Source organism: Lissotriton helveticus, chromosome 1_1 (genome assembly GCF_964261635.1).
Source record: "Lissotriton helveticus chromosome 1_1, aLisHel1.1, whole genome shotgun sequence".
NCBI classification, from domain to species: Eukaryota; Metazoa; Chordata; class Amphibia; order Caudata; family Salamandridae; genus Lissotriton; species Lissotriton helveticus.
The window spans coordinates 1,556,317,966-1,556,333,944 of record NC_136057.1 but is presented as its reverse complement, the minus strand read 5'-3'; positions in this window follow the sequence as shown (position 1 = coordinate 1,556,333,944).

The following is a 15,979-nucleotide window of genomic DNA, read 5'->3' as shown; positions in this document are numbered from 1 at the left end:
GGAGTGCATACCTTTTGCTCTGCTAAAGAAAACTTGGTGTGTGTCTGAGACTGTTTTGAAACTCAAAAAGTATTTGCTAAGGTGAGAAAAAATTCATTTAATTTAGATAGAGAATAGTATGCTCTAGGGAGAAAATTATGAAGAAAGTTGTGTATTTAAAATGTTGCTTTGTGTCAAGTGTTTTACAAATAGATTTTGTTTCTTTGAGTTACATAGCCATGTTAAAAGTGACGCAAAAATAGTGCAAGGGCCTTAAACATACGCTTTCATGTGTGTTAGGGCATTTTAAGTAACTTCCCCATGAATGTGGTTGAATAATTACTTTACTTGATGTGTTTAAAAATGTTTTTTTAAATCAATTAGGTTTCTTGGTATCTACTGCTAGAGTTTCATAGGTTGCTTGGGGCATATTTACAAGGCCTTTGAGTCCCTTTGATGTTATTTTCCCCATTTTAATTTAAGACATTTACCCGTGGTGCAAGGTCCTTGTAAATACGCCCCCATGTGTGCTTGGCAAATTTAGATTTTGTTTCTTTGAGTTACATAGCCATGTTAAAAGTGATGCAAAAATGGTGCTAGGGCCTTAAAAATACGCTTTCATGTGTGTTAGGGCATTTTAAGTCACTTCCCCATGAATGTGGTTGAATAATTACTTTACTTGATGTGTTTAAGAACGTTTCTTGAAGTCATTTAGGTTTTCTTGATATGTACTGCTAGAGTTTTATAGGCTGCTTGGGGCATATTTACAAGGCCTTTGAGTCCCTTTGATGTTATTTTCCCCATTTTAATTTAAGTCATTTCCCCGTGGTGCAAGGTCCTTGTAAATACGCCCCCATGTGTGCTTGGCAAATTTAGATTTTGTTTCTTTGAGTTACATGGCCATGTTAAAAGTGATGCAAAAATGGTGCAAGGGCCTTAAAAATACTCTTTCATGTGTGTTAGGGCATTTTAAGTAACTTCCCCATGAATGTGGTTGAATAATTACTTTACTTGATGTGTTTAAAAACGTTTCTTGAAATCATTTAGGTTTCTTGATATGTACTGCTAGAGTTTCATAGGCTGCTTGGGGCATATTTACAAGGCCTTTGAGTCCCTTTGATGTTATTTTCCCCATTTTAATTTAAGTCATTTCCCCGTGGTGCAAGATCCTTGTAAATACGCCCCATGTGTGCTTGGCTAATTTAAGTACTGACAGTGTGTGCTTCTACATAGGACCTGTGTTGTGTTTTCAAATTATGACCAGAAAATCGTTTTTTAAAAAAAAAAACGTTTTTCACATTTATGAGAAGGTCATATTGGTGTCTGCTTCTTTAAATAAATATTTCACTTTCCACCATGAATATGTGAGAATAATATTTCTTGTTTGCCGGTTTAAAAACAGGTTTCTTGAACTCATTAAGGTTTCACAATATGTTCTGCAAGAGTTTCATAGTCACTATGATGATAATGATATACATTTAGAACTGTGTAGGAGGCATGGAGTATCTGAGGCTTCTGTAAGTGTCAAGGGAGGTGAGTAATGTACATTGCTCTGTTGCATACAGTCCTCATCTTCTGCGTACTCTTGGATATGCTAGTCTACATCTGCACAATGAGATACCTAAGCAAAGGAAACAGAGGTGATGTGATTGTGAAATGAGCAAAAAAAATTGCACGTTTTTGAATTACATTACCTGTGTTTCCTAACATTACGAATCACATTGTGCAGATGAGGTTTAGGCCTGTCCAGGGAGACAGAGGAGGTCTGGCCTTTGTTCAAGAGTGCAGTGAACATGACTCACTTCATTGGTAGGCCTGCACATGTATTATCTCCTCTGTACTCTTCAACAAGCCTAAATTTCATCTGCATCCCTGAGTAGGCCTCACCTCAAACAAACCTCTGGATAGGCCACACCTTATCGTCATCCTGAATCAATCATTTAAAATGTTAGGGGCAGATTTATGAGGGCCGTGCGCCTCTTTTGTGCCGCTGTTGCGTCAGTTTTGTGACGCAGCAGTGATGCAAAAGATGCACCATGTTGCAAGATAGGCCTCACTTCATCTGAAACAAGATACTGTCAGTTTAAAACTGTAAACACTTAGGACTGTGTAGGGGGCATGGAGAAGCGGCATCTTCTGTTAATGTCAAAATTGCTGCATACCGTGCTCACCTTCTGCGTACTCTTTGATATGCTAGACTACATCTGCACAATGAGATACCTAAGCAAAGGAAACACAAGTGATGTGATTGTGAAATGAGCAAAAGAAATTGCATATTTTTCAATTACATCACCTGTGTTTCCTAACATTACAAATCACATTGTGCAGATGAGGTTTAGGCCTGGTTAGGGACACAGAGGAGGTCTGGCCTTTGTTCAAGAGTGCAGTGGACATGACTCACTTCATTGGTAGGCCTGCACATGTACTATCTCCTCTGTACTGTTTAACAAGCCTAAATTTCATCTGTAAACCTGAGTAGGCCTCACCTCAAACAAACCTCTGGATAGGCCACACCTTATCGGCATCCTGAATCAATTATTTAAAATGTTAGGGGCAGATTTATGATGGCCATGCAACTCTTTTGCGCCGCTGTGCGTCACTTTTGTGACGCAGCGGCGGCGCAAAAGATGCGCTATGTTGCGACATATTTACAACTTGATGCATCTAGGCAGATGTGTCACGCTGTAAAGTCCTGTGCCACATGAAACCTGCGTCAGGTTTCATGTGGGCGTTTTGTTGCAGGGTGGGCAGTCATTTGCATGAAAGCCGTGTAAAACTAACACAGTAAAATTAAGAAGATTTCACTGAGTCACCTTTATGGCATTGCTGAATCAAATCCTTACGCCTGTTTGAAACAGGCATAATTAGTGATGCACCATGCAATGTGTGGCTTGCCCCTGTGCATTGCAGTAGATATGTCGCGCTTACGACGTGATTCCTGCAATGCGCCGCTTTTGTGGAACAGATGCGTGACGCATCTGTGCTGTTTTTGCTCAATGTTGCTCCGCATTGTAAATGCGGCACACCATGGGTGGCAGAGCAGTGGCGCACATTAACTGGTGCATCCCTGGGGATGTGCCAGTTAACATAAATCTGCACCTTTACATTTAAGTATGAGCAGGGGACACAGAGTTGGTGAGGCTTATCCAAGGTTAAGAAGAGATGAGTCCTGTTCACTGAAAACTTGGACATAGGCCTCACCTCCTCAGCATCGCTGGAAATGGTTAAATAATATCTGCAAAATGTTACTCTTGTTAAACAATTTTACTATTATAGTCTCTGACATTTGTCTCTTACTCTGCAACATCTCATTGTTGTTCTCTTTCTTTAAAGATAACGACAACATCAAGCATGAGTGATAATGAGCAATCTGTTGATCTCGATCTTATCATTGAACTTGTTATTGAAACGTCAGTGGAAGTAGATCCCTTGGATGATTTATATCCTGTGGATGATGACGAATATGATGAGGATGCTGATTTGTCAGAATTGTATGACATAGGGTGGGCAGCTGACCTGCTCGAGCCTATGGAACTATAAAGAGTTATTTTTAAAAGTTACTGGAAATGAAAAGTAACCATGTTAACCGTTTCATTTAAAATTAAACACAACTTCAAAAACAGCTTGTGTGAAGTGTCTTTAATAAAATAGTGAAATATGCTAATAAAATTAGTTCAGATTCACATATAAAAGAGCACAGGTCAAATGTAGAAGCATTCTATTGCTTTGCTACTATTTGTGAGTTCTAAATTTGCCAATGCACTAAAAATTATTGTATGTAGAATTGACAAGTAGTGTGTTAATTTTTTGACGACTGTTATTGATTTACTGTTTGGTAATAGTGGTTAATAACATTTTTATTATATTTTACCACAGATTCAACTGCAGATCATTTCAAAACTACAGTATGCCATCGAAGCAAAGAAGCCGAAAGGCTACAAAACATCAAAGACAGCAGCTTTCTACATGCGTGCAGCAGTCCTCTACAATAAAAACTCGTCAAGTCACCAAGAAACCTCCGGGTAAGACAACGAAATCATTCATAAGAAACATTTGCAGAAAAAACAATATCAGTACAGAACATGTTTTAGTCCAGAAAAAGAGAGCCAATTTAAACGGAAAGGAAAGGCCAATCAAAAATGTTACTGCTAGAGCAGGAGATAACTCTGTGCATGGTAGTAGAAGGAAAAATCAGTTTATGGACATTCGTAGACGAATGTTTTGCAACAGGATAATTGGCAATTTGTTAAAAAATGTTAAGAAACGTCAACAGAAAGTGGCTTTTTATAAGAGAAAGAGAACATTGAGAAAATTATTGATCAGGCATTCGAAATTAAGCGAAAATTATTTATTTTGATAATCAATAGAATTAGGAAACTAAACAAGGTAATTTATGATTTCAAAACAAATAGTAGATGGAAGAGAACAGTTAATCGTAGTAATTTTTGTGAAGTTGTTTCAGGAGAATGGATGCATAGTTCAAGTTGTGAGGCATTTTTTAATGAGGAGAGTTATTTCCAGGATAATGATTTGGTGCATGCAGTTGACACCAGTGGTCGAGCATATGAGGTGAAAGATGCTTGTCCGGTTGAAAAAGAAAAACTTGTATCAACAGAGGCAGAAGAGCTGTTAGGTAATGAGGTTTTAGGAAGACGTCCTAAGGGACCAGTGTACACCTGGAAGTGTAGTAGTATTTGCAGTGTGCGACAGGATACCATCAATTTGCTTTGTGATTTTGTACGGACATTTAATAAGAAAACTTTAAAACAGAAAATGAAGTTGTTGCAAGAATTAGATCCTTGCAGAGTGAGAGAAGTGACAGGTTTGCATGGTCATTCACTGGCTTGTCTTTCCAGGAGAGTATGCCAGAGTGTTTTTCATCATTTCAGGATGCTAGCAGTGCATCATAATAAAGTGAGGAAATTAGTTAGAATGTTGTATTATGCTAAGAGTCCAGCAATTATGCTTAAACAATTATGCACTGCTCTTTTGCATGGTTCTGAAGTAGATGTGAAGAATATTTGTGAAGAAATTGAGTTTTGTTACTTTGCAAGTAAAGAGAAGAATGTTGAAATTGACCCAGAAGAAGAAGGTAATGTGGAAGAGAGTGTACAGGTTTCCAGTACAGATAATTTTCAGAAGGAAATTGCCACGTTTCAGGTGAAATCAAGTGAGAGGCCTAATTTCACTTGTGTGTGTTGTCGACGCACTTATTATAAGAATCAGACTAAGTTAGTGGATTTATATGCAAAAAGTGAAAGGGAAAATAATAGTGAATGGAAGGATTTCGCAACATACTTGATGGTAGAAAATTGTTTTGATTTGGGATCGGATCAACGTGTGTGTACTTATTGTTATAACAAATTAAATCAAAACCAGATGCCTGCTAGAGCGGTTCATAATAATCTGGAATTGGTTGAGATTCCTTCTGAATTGAAGGATTTAAATACTTATGAATCTATTTTGATTCAAAGTGTCCATCCCTTTCAGGCTATTGTACGAATGGAGTCAAAGACAGGGAAATTGCCTCCATCAGATTTACAGAGAGGATTAAAGGGAAGAGTTGTTTATTTGCCTCTAGATTTCAAGAAAAACATTAATACAATTGGAGTAGAGAAAGTGGAAGAGGAACCTCTGGTTATCCTAGTTAGTGGGGTTCCGACAAAGAGTAAGAAAATCTGGCAAGATTTAGTGGATGTTAGGAAAGTCAAAAAGGCAACATTGTATTTGAAGAAAAACAATAAGTACTACAAGAATGTATATGTTGCAGAAGAAGAAGTAAGTGAAGAAGAGGACAGCGATTTGTGTGCTGGACAAATTGAGAAAGTAGAAGCCTCTAAAAATGAAGAAATATATGAACATTATAGTGTTCATCCTTTGCATTCCAAGGAAGTCATGGGGAATGCTATTGAGTTGTTTCAAATGAAACAAGCCAAAGGGAGTCCCATTAGTGTTTGGGAGGAAAGTTTGGAAGCTCGGTGTTTCCCACAGCTATTTCCAACAGGTCAAGGAGGAAGATATGATGAGCGACCTCATCAAATTCCTGCTTCTGAATACCGGACTTTACGATTGTATGCAGAAGATCCTAGGTTTCATCAATGCATTCCCTATTTGTTTCATCTACTGTTTGAAAGTGATCTGTCTGGACTGTCATATGCAGTGAACCACATTTTGAAAAGTGGTGTACAGATGCAAAATATCTCGGCAAAGGACTTTATGGATAAAGTCGATGTGCAAGACAGTATTTTGGATTCTCACCTGATTAAACTCATGGCGTGTCAGCGTGGTACTAATGAGTACTGGTACCGTCGTCATGGTGATTTAAAATGTATGCTGAGGAACTTAGGAACTCCCACATGGTTCCTCACTCTCAGCTGTGCTGAGTATGGCTGGGAAGACTTACTTGAATTTCTATGAGAGGCAAATAGAAACATTGAAAATATCAAATTCAAGACACCCGGAGAACTGTGCTCTTTGGATCCAGTGAATGTATGCAGATACTTCAATCATAGATTTGAAGCTATGATGTCTTTCATCATGAACAAGAAGAATCCACCTCTTGGAGAGGTGTTGGATTTCTTCTGGAGAAAGGAGTACGAAGCAAGAGGTGCTCCTCATATACATATGCTGCTAATGATCAAAGATGCACCCAAATTTGGAACAGATCCGGATGACTTAGTGATGAGTTTCATAGAACAGTATTCTACATGTGCTGTTCCAAACACAAAGGAAGACAAAAGCCTAAGAGAACAAGTTTTACGCTTCCAAAGCCATCGTTGTGGAAAGTACTGTCGTCGTAAATTCAGAAACAAGGACAAGTTCTACACAAAATGTCGTTTCGCCTTTCCACGACCGGTGATTTCTAAAGGAAGAGTGAACAGTTTGATGTCTTCGCTGCGACATAATGTGACGAGGAAATCACCCAAAAATACATACAATTTGAAAAGGAACGAAGAGTCCAAGTACATCAATGACTACAACCCAGTGATTTTGTCCATGTGGAATGCTAACATGGATATACAGTTTGTGGCTGATAACTGTATGGCTGTGGCTCGGTATGTGACATCTTACATCACCAAAAAAGAAAAGACAGAATTGAAGGATATGTGGGAGGACATTTCCCATGAAAAGAGCCTCAGTAACAAGTTGTACAGTTTCAGTCTGAAGATGTTGTCGCATCGAGAAATCGGAGCTTACGAATGTTCTGACCGGTTGTCTTCAGCAAGTCTCTATGCCAAATCTAGGAGTATCATTTGGGCGAGTCTTGGTCTTGCTGCAACGGGTAATCGAGTTCTGAAACCTGTGCGGGAAATTGAGTATTTGGCGAAAAAGGAGCCAAACAGTACAGATATTTTGAAGACCAACATGTTGGATACATATTATCCAAATAGAAGCAGTCACCTCGAGAATGTTTGTCTGTGTGAGGTTCTACAAAATTACATATTCAAGAGGAACATCAAAGAAGATATTGATAAAGGAGTGTATGCTGTAATTGGAAGTGAGGGATGTCTGGTCAAGCAAAGAAAATGCCACTTCGTAAACCATCGAAAATTGAGTGGCGAATCTCCTGAAAGAAAAGAGTTTTTCTATTTAGCACTTTTGCAACTTTTCAAGCCTTGGCGTGCAGAAGAGGAACTGCTTGGAGATTTCCTCTGTTATGAAGACTCTTTCAATGCCGCCAAGGAGACCATAGAATGTCCTGTTTTTCCCAAATATCTAGAAATGTTGAATGCGGAAATCGAGCAGGAAGCAACGATTGCAGCCGAGATTGCTAGAGACAGTTCTCAGGACAGTCAGAGTTCTGTTTCATTGAGTCAGGATCCACTAGGAGGACCAGTTATCGAAAATGAAGCTGCCACTGCCATGATTGAAGTGGAAAGAGCCATGGCACATGCTCAGGAGGATGCGGTTAACTTAGAAGACTTGGAAAGACAACTCAACGTTGAGCAGAGGAAAATATATGTTGAAGTTACCAACCAAATTGATCATGGATTAAGTCATGAGAAGAAAGAGTGCTCATGTACGTCGTTGAAGCCTGTCCGACTGTACGTGAGTGGAGAAGCGGGAACTGGAAAAAGTTTCCTCATTAAAGCAATTTCATATTATTTGCAGAAAAGGACTGAGTCATCGCTGTCTTGTGTTGTCACCGCTCCAACTGGACTGGCAGCACATAACATTAAAGGTATTACTTTGCATCGTCTACTGATGCTGCCAGTGGAGCATGATAACAAATTACAATACCACAAGTTATCTGGAGATGCTTGTTGTGAAGTTTCAAGAGTCTTGAGGAAAATGAAACTTCTTATCATTGACGAAGTAAGCATGGTTTCCAATGTCATGCTTGCCTTTGTGCATTTGAGAATGCAAGAAGTTCTCAAAACAGAGTATGATGTGTTATTTGGTGGCAAACACATCATTGTTTTCGGTGATTGTCTGCAGCTGACACCAGTGAAAGGACAACCTGTGTTCAAAATTCTCACGCATGAAATTACCAGGAAGTGCCTAGGGAGCATTGGCAACGTCAATATATGGTTAAACTTCAATTATGCTGAACTGCGTGAAAATATGCGTCAAGCGAAGGATGAAGATTATAAGAATATTCTACAAGATGTTAGAATCGGAAAAGTGACCGAGCATGGGAAAGAAGCTTTACATGCATGATTACTGTCAAATTTGTATCCAGAAGAAGACGTTGTGCCTGAGAATATTTTTCGGAAAATTACTCAGAAGAAATCTGGAATATGTTTGATGCCAACTCTTGCAGAATGTGCCATCTTCAACAATAAAATGTTGAATTTAGAAAACCAAGAGATTGTGAAACTGGAAGCTATTGACAGAATAGAGCATATGGGAGCAACAATTATTTTGTCTGAGAATTTGAAATCAAAATTGGATTCATTAGAGAAGACTATATCTAAAACTGCTGGTTTTGAAAAGACTCTGAATGTGTGCTTAAATTGCCGTATAATTTTAAGAAGGAATTTACATGTTGAAAGAGGTCTGGTAAATGGATCAATGGGTAATGTTGTTGATTTTGAGAAATACAGAAATAGAGATGAAATTGAATTGTTTAAAACTAAATTTGATGGCATTGAGGAAGTACAGCTAATTGCTCGTTGCTCTGCTAGGTTTTTGCTTGTAAAAGACTTATATGTTCACCGTAAGCAGTTTCCTGTTTGCTTGGCATATGCGGTGACAATCCATAAATCGCAAGGTTTAAGTGTAAACAGTGCATTGGTGAATATTGGCAGTTCTGTGTTCAAGGAGGGTATGGCATATGTGGCATTGTCACGAGTCAGAACTTTATCAGGATTGTACTTGATTGAGTGTGATGTCACAAACATTTGTGCGGATCTAGATTGTGTTAAGGAATACAATAGGTTAAGAAGAGAGTATGCGCCACATTTGCCTCAATATCCTTTGTTTGAGAAACGTGTGGTAGGCCAGAAACGAAGAAATGTGACCAATAGCAGGGAGGTTGTAGCAAAAAGACGAAAAGTCGATGAACTCAAAATTATAAGCAGAAAAAAAATGGATTCTGTTGAAGATGTTGTTGGTTTTCAATTTGAAAATAGTTCTGGTGTCAACTGCTATGCTAATGTAGTGGTTAATGTTGTCTTTTCTCTAGAAACTTTAAAAGAAGAGATTGTGGTCAATTTGGATCAAAGATTTTGCAGTTTGTTGAATTCTGTGTTAGAGAAATGTAGCACTGATAGAATAAAAATAGAAAGTGTGTCTGAAATTCGAAATCTGTTAGACAAATGTTCAGGTCAAACGCAATTCTCTCAAAATATTCAGCAAGATTGTCAGGAGTTTTTAATGTATATGCTTGATGTATTGCAAGATGAAGGTGTAGATGTAGATCATCTGTTTGGCCTTTCTTATCAATGGCAGCATGACTGCGAGAACTGTAGGGTATCAAGTACTACTAGTGTAGACTCAGAAAGATTTATATATTTAACTTTGCCAGACAGTAAATCAGTGTCCTTTAATAAGCTAGTAAAAGCAGCTGATCACAACATGGAGTGTAGCCAATGTAAGTCTGCAATGTTGTCCACATTATTTATACGAACATATGGCCAGTATGTCATTTTAATGTTCCAACGATGTAGGCCTGATGGAACAAAATTGACAACTTTAATTAAAAATGTTGTGGCTTCGCAGTTGTCAATATCAGAAAGGACTTTTGTAACTGCAGCAATTATATATCATGACGGTCCTTCAACAACATCAGGACATTACACAGCTTATTTGAAGTCTAGAAACGGCTGGTCATTCTGCAATGATTCTGTTTTAACTTTAAAAAAAAATTGCCTTTTGACCTTAAAAATTCTTACCTGGTGTTTTTACAACCAACATTTTAGGGAAAGAATCTCGGGATTTGCTCTGAGGAATTTCAAGAGGTTCTAATGGCTCCTACACTATTTGGCCTTGAGGATAAGTGTAGTACAGAGTAAAAAGTTATTTTTGAGTTTTAAGTAGTTCCTGAAAAAAAAGAAGGTTTTCTTACAGAAAGTGGTGGGCACGGATTAGTTAAAGGACAACAGAGTATTTCCCAAAGCAAACGGTGTTCTTACCATAACACTTGACGTCATGGAAAAATAACTGCACTTTGAATGAGTTCAGAAAAACTATTTCTTTTAATAAGCTAATTCAAGCAGCCAATCAAAACATGGAATAGAGGTAATGTAAGTCTGCCATGCTGTCCACATTTTTTGAACAAACTTTTGGTTATAATGTCATTTTAAAATTCCAACTATATAAACCTGATGAAAGTAAGTTTTCAACTTTAATTACAAATGTTGTGGCTACACAGTTGTTGATTTTAGGAAAAACATTTCTAACTGCAGCTATTATATGACATGATGGTCCTTTGACAACATCCGCTTATTACACAGCTTATTGAAAATGTAAAAAAAGCTGATGTTTCGGAAATTATTCACATTTGACTATGAAACAATTATGCCTTTTGACTTAAAAATATTCTTACTTTCTGTTTTCAGAAGAAAGAATTTAGGGTAGGTAACTGGCCTACAATGATTCTAGGAGTTGATATAATTTTATGTACTGTTTTAAATTGCTTTGTGATTAAAAGTGATGTAGAGAATTAAATAATTGTAGTAGTCATAGAGGTAGTGTAAGTCTGCTTCATTGTAAGCAGTATCAGTGTCATAGGAAATGTCGAACATGAGTGAGCAAGAAGGGTGAGATATTACTAGTACAGGATTGTGAAAGTGATCTTGAACGTTTTCTTTCTGAAAGTTGCGGAAAAAGAAAATGACGGTATTTGCTTAGAAGAATTCCAAGAGTTATACATGGCTCTTACACGATTTGGCCTTGAGGAGAAGTGCGGTAGAGAGCGAGAAGTCATTTATTGTATGTAACATATTTGTCAAAACGATGGAGCTTTTCTTTCAGAAAGTTGCGGGCTGAAAATAATAACAGCACAACAGAGTATAAGCTGTTCATGAGACATCCTTCGACGTCATGGATAGTAAGTTACTTTTAAGGAGTTCTGATTTCTGATTGGTTATGTTATATGGGGTTTTTAAACACAATCATTTTGATTGTGTTTTTTTTTCCCCGCTGTTATATGATGAATACCTTCAAGTCACTGTTTTTAGTGCAATTTGATATATTCTGAGAACAGCAAAAATAAACCATTTAACATGTATAATTAATTCTGTACTTTTTGTATTTATGATATACATTTAGAACTGTGTAGGAGGCTTGGAGAAACTGAGGCTTCTGTAAGTGTCAAGGGAGGTGAGTAATGTACATTGCTCTGTTGCATACAGTCCTCACCTTCTGCGTACTCTTGGATATGCTAGACTACATCTGTACAATGAGATACCTAAGCTGAGGAAATACAGGTGATGTGATTGTTAAATGAGCAAAAATATTTGCACGTTTTTCAATTATATCACCTGTGTTTCCTAACATTACGAATCACATTGTGCAGATGAGGTTTAGGCCTGTCCAGGGAGACAGAGGAGGTCTGGCCTTTGTTCAAGAGTGCAGTGGACATGACTCACTTCGTTGGTAGGCCTGCACATGTATTATCCCCTCTGTACTCTTCAACAAGCCTAAATTTAATCTGTAACTCTGAGTAGGCCTCACCTCAAACAAATCTCTGGATAGGCCACACCTTATCGGCATCCTGAAACAATCATTTAAAATGTTAGGGGCAGTTTTATGATGGCCGTGCACCTCTTTTGTGCCGCCGTTGCGTCACTTTTGTGACACAGCAGCAGTGCAAAAGATGCTCCATGTTGCAAGATAGGCCTCACTTCATCTGCAACAAGATACCGTCAGTTTAAAATGTATATATTTAGGACTGTGTAGGGGGCATGGAGAAGCAGAGGCTTCTGTAAGTGTCAAAGTTGTTGCATACAGTGCTCACCTTCTGCGTAGTCTTTCATATGCTAGACTACATCTGAACAATGAGATACCTAAGCAAAGGAAACACAAGTGATGTGATTGTGGAATGAGCAAAAAAAATTGAACGTTTTTCAATTACATTACCTGTGTTTCCTAACATTATGAATCACATTGTGTAGATGCCTCACTCGGTCTGTATCTGACACTCTTTCCTTCACTTCCTCTGTCTCCTCTCTCCCTCACTCTCTTTTCCTTATTCACCCTTTCCTTATATAGTTTACCTTACTTACTTTCTTTTAGTAGCTTACACAACTTCAATTTAGTTTTCTCTTCTATCCTTCTTTTCTGTCACTGAAAGTATCTTCTTTTTTTTTCTCTTAGTAATTTACTCTATTTCAATTTCTTTTTGTGTCTGACTGTCTATCACTGTTTCTTTCTCTTTTTTTTCTGCATGTTTATCTGTAACTTTATTTCTTTGTAAAATTGGATGATTGTCAATCTTTTCCCTTGTCTTTTCTAATTTTTAAATACATGTTTTAATATTTTTCAAATTTTTCTTCTTTCTTTCACAGATTGAAAGTATAAAAATAACAAGTGACTAAGTTAACGACAATTATAAGGTAAATGTTTTGTACTCTTTTCGTTACATTTCTATCACATTTAACTTCTATTAGTTCCACTGCTTCATTTCTTTGACCCTCAGTTTCCTGCCTTTGCTACTTCCCTCCTTCCTTTCTCTATTACTTACTTACTCTACTCCTTCCACTCCTTTTCTCAGTCCCTCTGTTCTCATAGTTCCTCACTCCTGTTCACTCACTCCGTCTCTATTACTCTCACTGTCTCTGACTGATCACTCTTTCACTACTTGTTCATTATGCATTCTCCCTGTAGTTCAAGCACACTAAGGGGCATATTATCAACACAGGCGATAAAATTATCGCTGCTTTTATCGGCAGAAAACTGCCGCAAAAGCGGCTTTAGTGGCAGTTTTCTGCCGCAAAAGCGGCTTTAGCGGCAGAATTCTGCCGATAAAAGCAGCGATAATTTTATCGCCTGTGTTGATAATATGCCCCTATGTTATTTACATTTCTTTGCTGTTTCAATCATTCCTTTTCTGTCACTTCTTCTTTTCTGCTTTCTGTTTTTTCTCTCTGTTATTCCACATGTTTTAACCTTAGTCACTATCATACATCTTGTTTTATTCCTATTTACTTTTGCTCACTGTTTTCTTAACACTTTCCCTCAGGATTGTTCTTTTAGTCCGGTTCTATCCCTACCTCTCATTCCACATCCTTTACTATTTTTCTTCTTATTTTGAACATTCACTCACATTCTCTAAGAAACTCTTGTTTATTATTCTTCTACTCTCCTTTTTTCTTTCACTTCCTTATCTATTTTGTTTTTCACAATTATACCCTCTTCCATCTTTTCTTCGGTAAATAGATCTATTAAACAGTATCTCTGTGTTACTCCCTCTAGCTGTCTTTCTTTTAACATTACTCTCTGTTTCCTTCCCTTATACTTACTCTTCTTTTTTTTAAAATTTTTTTTAGTTTCGCTTCCGGTTTGCGTACCGGTTAGCGAACCGGGAAGCGAATCAAAAGAAATAGAGGTTGCCAGAGTGCTAAACATTCTAGCAATTTTTTATAAAGGGGAGGTAGTTCTGAAAAGAACTTTAAAAAAAAAAAAATTTGTTGTTTTATATTTTTTTTATTTTTTTTCTCAACATTTTTTTACTTTTTTTGTATTTTTTGAACAATTTTATATTTTTTTGGGTTTTTTGGGGGGGGAGAAACGAAAATGATTCATTATAAAGGGCTCAACAGGATCAGTGATGTCATCAGTGATGTCATTTGAGATGTCATCAGTGATGTCATCAGTGATGTCACTGACCATGCCATGAATGATGTAATATGTGACATGATCAGCAGTGGATTGCGGGTGCGCGATATATAGTTAGTACAACTAACTATATATGGAATTTCAATGGTTTTGTGTGAGTAAAATAAGGTTTTTTAAATGCTAATTCCTAACTATATATGGTCTATAACCTATGGTTTTTTCAGTGAATTTTCAAGGTTTTGTAAATGCTAATTCCTAACTATATATGGTCTATAACCTATGGTTTTTTCAGTGAATTTCATTGGTTTTTTAAAAGCTAATATCTATAGCTGTAAAATGTATTCTTCTTTAAATCCAAAAATATATTTTATATGTTTATTAATAAATTTTTTTTTTTTATATTTTTTTTGTTTCGCTCCCGGTTCGCGAACCGGGAAGCTTTCCGTTAGCTCAATTTGATGCCGCGACCCGGTCCGCGAACCGGTAAACGTTCCGTTAGCGCAACTGCCGCGTTAGAAATCAACATCGTGACGCGTCGCGGAAGCGCGACGTATCACGTTGTCGCGTAATGCGTCTTATGACGCGCTGCGTTAGCGCACCCGGAAGTGCTCCGGTACGCGAACTGAGATGCGAAGCGCAGCTCCCCGGAAGCGATCCGCGGCGCTTCGCGAAAGCGCGACGTATCGCGTTGCCGCGTAATGCGTCTTATGACGTGCCGCGTTAGCGCACCCGGAAGTGCTCCGGAGCGCGAACCGAGGCGCGAAGCGCAGCGACCCGGAAGCGATCCGGGGCGCGTTCCGCAGCGCGTAACATAAGCGTGAGAGGTCATGTGACTTGTTAATAAAACTTTTCATTGGTTCATTTAACTTTTGGTTTCATAATCATGTAAGGCTAGGTCAGGTGACCTAAAAATAACACTTTTCATTGGTTTAGAACTATTGTTTTTCCCAAATGATGAAAACCCCTCCTTCTTTCCTCACTCTGACTTTCATCATTGTGAGAGGAAGACCTTTATTCATAGTAGAGCAATGGCTTCAGTACTTGCTTCAGCTGGTGCACCCCCACCACCACCTCCACCTCCTCATGGGAAGAGAGGACCACCTCCCCAGGTCATCACCAACACAGAAGAGGAAGAGGAAGAACTAGAGGAAGAGGAGAGAGAAGGACCACAGTTCTTGGAAGAGGTGCCCCGGGTTTCCCATAGGAAAGCCAGTTTCATTTGGCAGTTTTTTTCAATCCCTCCAGGGCAGAAGAAAGTAAATGCGAGGTATGTCACCTGCCTCATTTGCAAAGAGAAATTATCAAGAGGGACTGATAAAAAGTATAGCTATGGGAACTATACCATGCATAGGCACATGAACAGGTGGCATCCACTGAATTACAGCCGGGCGGAAATACGTGACATGGAACAAAACCCAACAGCAACTCCTGTGGCCAGGTCAACATCGTTAATATCATTGACAGCAGCAGAGGCACGGGAAACCGTGCCAAACATCCAGGAGAATTTTGGGCATATGAAATATACTTGTCTGCACTGCGGTGCATTGATATCATGTGGTAACATGAGTATTAATTCCATCAACCTAGCTTATAACAATCATAATTGCCCTAACCGCCCCAGACAGTAATTTTTTTTTTGCTCCTGTTGAGCCCTTTTCAATGCCTGTTTTTTGTTGTTTCCCCCCCCAAAAAAAACCAAAAAAAAAATATATAAAATTGTTCAAAAAATACAAAAAAACAAAAAATGTTCAAAAAAAAATATATATAAAACAACAAA